This window comes from Cnephaeus nilssonii (genome assembly GCF_951640355.1).
Source record: "Cnephaeus nilssonii genome assembly, chromosome: 1".
NCBI classification, from domain to species: Eukaryota; Metazoa; Chordata; class Mammalia; order Chiroptera; family Vespertilionidae; genus Cnephaeus; species Cnephaeus nilssonii.
In genome coordinates this window covers 36,095,345-36,100,868 of record NC_137072.1, presented here as the reverse complement: position 1 = coordinate 36,100,868, position 5,524 = coordinate 36,095,345, and the positions used below count along the sequence as shown (strand labels likewise).

The following is a 5,524-nucleotide window of genomic DNA, read 5'->3' as shown; positions in this document are numbered from 1 at the left end:
CGACTCCCAGGCCGGATCCCTCCGCCGCCCCGCCCCTCGGGCCGTCAATCCACAGCCCCTTCCCCCCGCGGTCCCGCCCTGGCCCCGCCCACTCGCCGCCCGGCCCCTGAAGCCCCGCCCCTGAGCCCTCCTCTCCTGATCCGCCTCCGCGGTCCCGGATTCCACTCCGGCCACAGGTGCCCGGCTCCCGAAAGGATGAGGCCAGGCCAACCTGTAGGCGATCTCCGCGATTTGTTTGCCTTGCAAGGCCAGATAAAGAGGTGAGGAGTGGGTTGGTCTGTTCCTTTCTGCACCAACACCAAGAATGTGGTGGTTTGCCTAGATTAGAAAAATGAATGTTATGTGGTGAGTGGTGTGACTTCACTTTGTTACCTCACCCCACCCATGAAAAACCGCCAGGCCTGGCAGATGATCATAGCTCGGGAGGTGAGGTATATCCCACTCAGGCGTTGACTTTTGAATGCTTTATGTCCTCCCTTAGAGAAACCCTAGGATCTACGTTTATTTCTTGAGTTTTTCAAATGCACCGGGGAAGAATGGGAGGCCCTTTCAGGATCTAAGTGGCTGCCACAGACAGGGCATGTTCTACACTTAAAGCTTAAGTATGAAGTGAATGTTTTCATTGTCATTTGTTAGTTAACTGCTGCCTGTATTAAATTCTCAAAGTCTGGAGATGTGCAGGAAACTTAGGAGAGATGGTGTCGTTGTTCAAATATCTTATATATGCTTTCTGGAGAGACATCATGCCCAAGAGCCTACACACCTTTCACACTGACTTTTGCAAGAATAACAATTGTACAAAAGCATACTAAAATGGTGCCATTGAGATTGTACAGTGGCTTAAAATAGTCACACCTTGGGTTCCTCTCAGTGAGGCTCTTATTAATTCTCAGCTTCATAATTGGGCAGAACACATGTACAAAAGGATATTTTGAAATGTCAATTGAGATCACCTGCACCTTGGTCACTTCCTGGGTCTCCACTCCATTCAGACAACCTGGTGTATTCTCATTCATTGCCTCCAAGGATGAAGGGCTCCGGCAGAATTCAGAGACAAACAGGAGGCAATTCTTGGCTTTTGAGTTGTAAAAGTCCAGCAGATGGGGGGTTGGAAAACACCAAACAGGCATAATAGATTGGGGTGTGGGGGGAGCTACTGGTAAGTCAGAACAAAGCTCTCTGCCTGAGACCAGATTAAGGTTCCCCAGGTTTTGGGGACAAGGATAGGGCAAGTAGAGCTTTTAGGAAAAGCTAGAAGAGGGCAACTGTTGTAGGATTTGGAAAAGGGATGGGCCAAAACCTCCTGGAGAAGTGGGAATGGTGGGAAGCCCCAGCTAGAGAGGAGGCAGGCTTGCTCATTTTCCTTGTTAGTATTCCATGAGACTCCAGGTGGCATGGAATGCCTGGGCAGATAAGCCTGAACACCTCCTAGAATTTCACATGGCCCAGTGTGATGCTCTGACAATTGGGCATTGCACTGGGCTCAGAGACAGCTGGGAGAGGTCTGGACCTGAGGAGGCTTTGAGGTGGGGAATGGAAGATGACTCAGCCAGTGTGGATTTGTGGTATAGGCAGTTAGACAGACATGAGCAGAGCAAGGATGATGGGCCAGGTACAGAAGGTCACCAAGTGGACAGCCCTGGATGCCTAGCAATGTACAACTGTAGGGTGAGACCTCATCCCCATGGTTACCTTTCCTCCTTTAGCATATTGATGGTCAAGCGGTTTGGACCTTTCTTCCCTGGAGATAACATCTAAGCCTCAGTTGTTTTTCAGATCCAGGCCCAGAGAAGCAGCAAAATCAGACAAGCAGCTGACCTCAGAACCAGCTGCATTGAATAATGACCCTCTGCCCTGGTGCCAACCAATCAATCAGTGGAGATCCCAACCCTGAAAGGACACACCTGGAAAGTTGCTTAATAGTCTAGTGCAGTGGTTCTCAACCTTCCTAATGCTGCGACCCTTTAATACAGTTCCTCATGTTGTGGTGACCCCCAACCATAAAATTATTTTTGTTGCTACTTCATAACTGTAATTTTGCTACTGTTATATGAATCGTTTTTGAAATATCTATGTTTTCCGATGGTCTTAGGCGACCCACAGGTTGAGAACCGCTGCTGTAGAGCCTAAGACCATCAGGTTGAGAACTGCTAGCAGGGTCGCCTAAGACCATCGGAAAACACAGATATTTACATTACAATTCATTAACAGTAGCAAAATTACAGTTATGAAGTAGCAACGAAAATAATTTTATGGTTGGGGGTCACCACAACATGAGGAACTGTATTAAAGGGTCGCGGCATTAAAAAGGTTGAGAACCACTGGTCTATGGAGATTTTCCCCTGGGACTGTCCCTGAAGATGACACCCTTAAAACCTTTAGGAGGGAGGACCTAGCTGCTCTCCCAGGAGCAAGGCTGCACCTTACCCTTCCCCATTCTCCTCCCCATCCCATCAAGCACATCACCTTGACCTTCCTTTGCCTCCATAACTTGTTTCCTCAGCTCATTTCTTCTACCAATTACTTCTTTTACCTCTTTGATTTTCTAAATAAATGTTCTCTTATAGTTTGAATCTTGGCTCTGAATTCTTTCCTAGCCAGAACTCAAATACCAAGGTTATTGAACCCAGGTCGGGCCTCACCCAATTAGTCTAACACTGGGTGCCTTTCTCACTGCCCCCACAGATTGACAAGTTGAAGATAAGGTGGGAATGAGGACATTTTGGATGGTTGCCATTACCTGTAAGTAGACTAGAATATGGTGAGGTATCAAAAACAACAAAACACAGGCTAGGTGGCTCAATAACAAAGCCTCATTTCTCATTCATGCTACAGGTCTACTGCAGATCAGCTGAAAGCTCTGAGCTAGGTCAGTGCTGTCCTCACCTAGGGACCTATTGGAGTAACCTCTGTCTGGAAAGTTGGCAAAGGAATCCTATATAATAAAGAAGTAATATGCAAATTGACCATCATTCCAACACACAAGATGGCTGGCAGGGGAGGGCAGTTGAGAGGGACCAGGCCTGCAAGGGAGGGCAGTTGGGGACAATCAGGCCTGTAGGGGATGGCAGTTAGGGGCAACCAGGCCTGCAGGGGAGGGCAGTTGGGGGCAACCAGGCCAACAGGGGAGGGCAGTTAGCGGTGACCAGACCTGCAGGGGAGGGCAGTTAGGGGTGACTGGGCAAGCAGGGAAGGACAGTTGGGGGCGACCAGGCCTTCAGGGGAGGGCAGTTAGGGGTGACCAGGCCAGCAGGGGATGGCAGTTAGGGGCAATCTGGCCAGTAGGGGAGGGCAGTTAGGGGCAACCAGGCTAGCAAGGGAGGGCAGTTGTGGATGACCAGGCCTGCAGAGGAGGGTGGACCAGGCCTGCAGAGGAAGGCAGTTGGGAGGGACAAGGCCTGCAAGGGAGGGCAATTGAGGGGGACCAGTCCTGCAGGGGAGGGCAGTTGGGGGGGGGGGGCAGGCCAACAGGGGAGGGCAGTTGAAGGTGGCCAGGCCAGCAGGGGAGGGCAGTTAGGGGCAATCGGGCCAGCAGGGGAGCAGTTAGGCATCGATCAGGCTGGCAGGGGAGTGGTTAAGGGGTGATCAGGCTGGCAGGCAGAAGCAGTTAGGGGCAATCAGGCAGGTAGGCAGGCGAATAGTTGGGAGCCAGCAGTCCTGGACTGTGAGAGGGATCCCAGATTGGAGATGGTGCAGGCTGGCCTGAGGGACACATATCCCCTGTGCATGAATTTTGTGCACTGGGCCTCTAGTAAAAAATAAAAATAAAGAAAGAAAGAATGGGGAGAAGTATGGACTGACACTTAAAGTTTCCTTCTGGAAATGCCACTTGCTTGCACATCTCATTTGCAAAAGCAAGTCATGTGGACACACTTCAGGTGTCTGGGGAATTACAAGCCTCCTATATATTTGGAAGAAGAGAGCTGGAATCTTTTTTAGTAGTGACTACCTAATGACTAGCACAATCGCCCAAGCAAAGAGCCTTTGTGTTCTAAACTAACTCATACTTATTATTCAGGGGTGGGGGATAGAACTCCAAATCGGCTTAGGTGAAGTTTCTGCCACTAGACAGAATGACAGTTTGAAATAGAAGTTAAGCTCATAAATAAAAACACCTGAGATTTACATCTATCCTCTTAGTCATGTCATGTGCTGCCGAAGAGGCAGAGCATACTCCCTGAGGCTGCAGGTCATGCAGGATCAAAAAGTCTGATCAGAATGATCACCATCATGGTCCAGAGTCCAGCAGCCAAGTACATTTCTCACCTTCATACTAAGGTTAGTACAAAGTACTGATAGTACCGTCTCGTGGGCTCAGTGGGACATGCTCATTTCCCCATGAGAACAACGGAGAGCAGTGGAGTCCAAACAGGGATGTTGCCCAGAGGGTAGCTTGAGCATGGGCTCTGTAGCAGATCTGACAAGCAAAGGCTATTTAGATTTCTCGGAGACTAATATTTGTGCTTTAAAAAAGACACATCTCGGGGTTTTCTCTTTTGGCTTTTCAACGTCTTTGATGAGTGCAATTGTCTGTGACAATGCAGGGAACAATCTATGACAGTCAATGAAAATTGAAAGCTCCTGATTCTAATAAGGTTTTTGATATTTCCAGTTGACCCTTCAACCTCTGGTGCTCATGGCAGTCTGTAAAGGGGAATAATTTTATTGTTTGGGCAGCTGCTGTTGGAGTGCTCATTTATTTCGAGTGGAAGCATTCAGGATGGTCCAGAATCACATCATTGAAGTCATTCATCAAAGTCACCTGCTTTTTTGGGATTCTGGTCCAGATAGGCTCAAACTTGCATGTTAGATATTGTTATTGTTGGCAAGGGTAGGGGCTGTATGTTCATGGAGTTTTCTGGCATTAGTTTTTGCTTGTTTGTGTTTGCCTTTGTTAAATTAGTACTAGATAAGTATTAAATTTAAAAAAAAAATTATGGGAGGCGGGGAGAGGAAGAGACTGCTTCATCCTAACACAGGACTTGGAGTAGAGGACCTAACAGGAATATTGGGTTTTGAGTTTCATATTTCCTTCAAAGACCCACAGATGCTTGGCAGAACTGTTTCAGAGACAACATCCACCTGCTTTTAAATTTTATTTAATAATAGAAACAGCTGCTCTTTAAGAAACGCCCCTCTGTGCCATCGCTTGCACATGGCGCTTTCCTGATGCCACCTGAGGATAACTTGTGAGGCAGGTGTCATTCATCATCCCAGTTCAGAGAAGTTAGCGCGGTGGGATTGGGCTCTGGAGGTGACCTAAAAGATGGTGCTGGGATGCAGGTTTCCACGCTCACCTAAATTCCTACCCCTGCTCTCCCATCCCTTTCATGTCTCCTTCCTCCCTTCATCTCTTCCAGAGTCCGCAGCTCTGGTTTGAGAGTGATGAAATGGCGATGGGCAGCCACCGCACTATCCAGGCGGGAGTTGATGTCACTTGCTGGAATGCTTGTCCATCCTTCAGCAGTGCAAGAGTCTTTCATGTAGGCTCTTTCTCCAGGCCCCCTCTGCCTCTCATTAATTT

General features: G+C 48.5%; 1 long non-coding RNA gene across 1 annotated transcript in view; it reads left to right on the top strand.

Annotated features, from left to right (window-relative positions):
• The first annotated feature begins 149 nt into the window (after positions 1 to 149).
• Positions 150 to 5,524, top strand: part of LOC307097013 — a 44,596-nt gene continuing 39,221 nt past the window's right edge. The window contains exon 1 of the long non-coding RNA XR_013813327.1: positions 150 to 260. This is a non-coding gene — a long non-coding RNA (uncharacterized lncRNA). The remainder of the gene's footprint in view (positions 261 to 5,524) is intronic.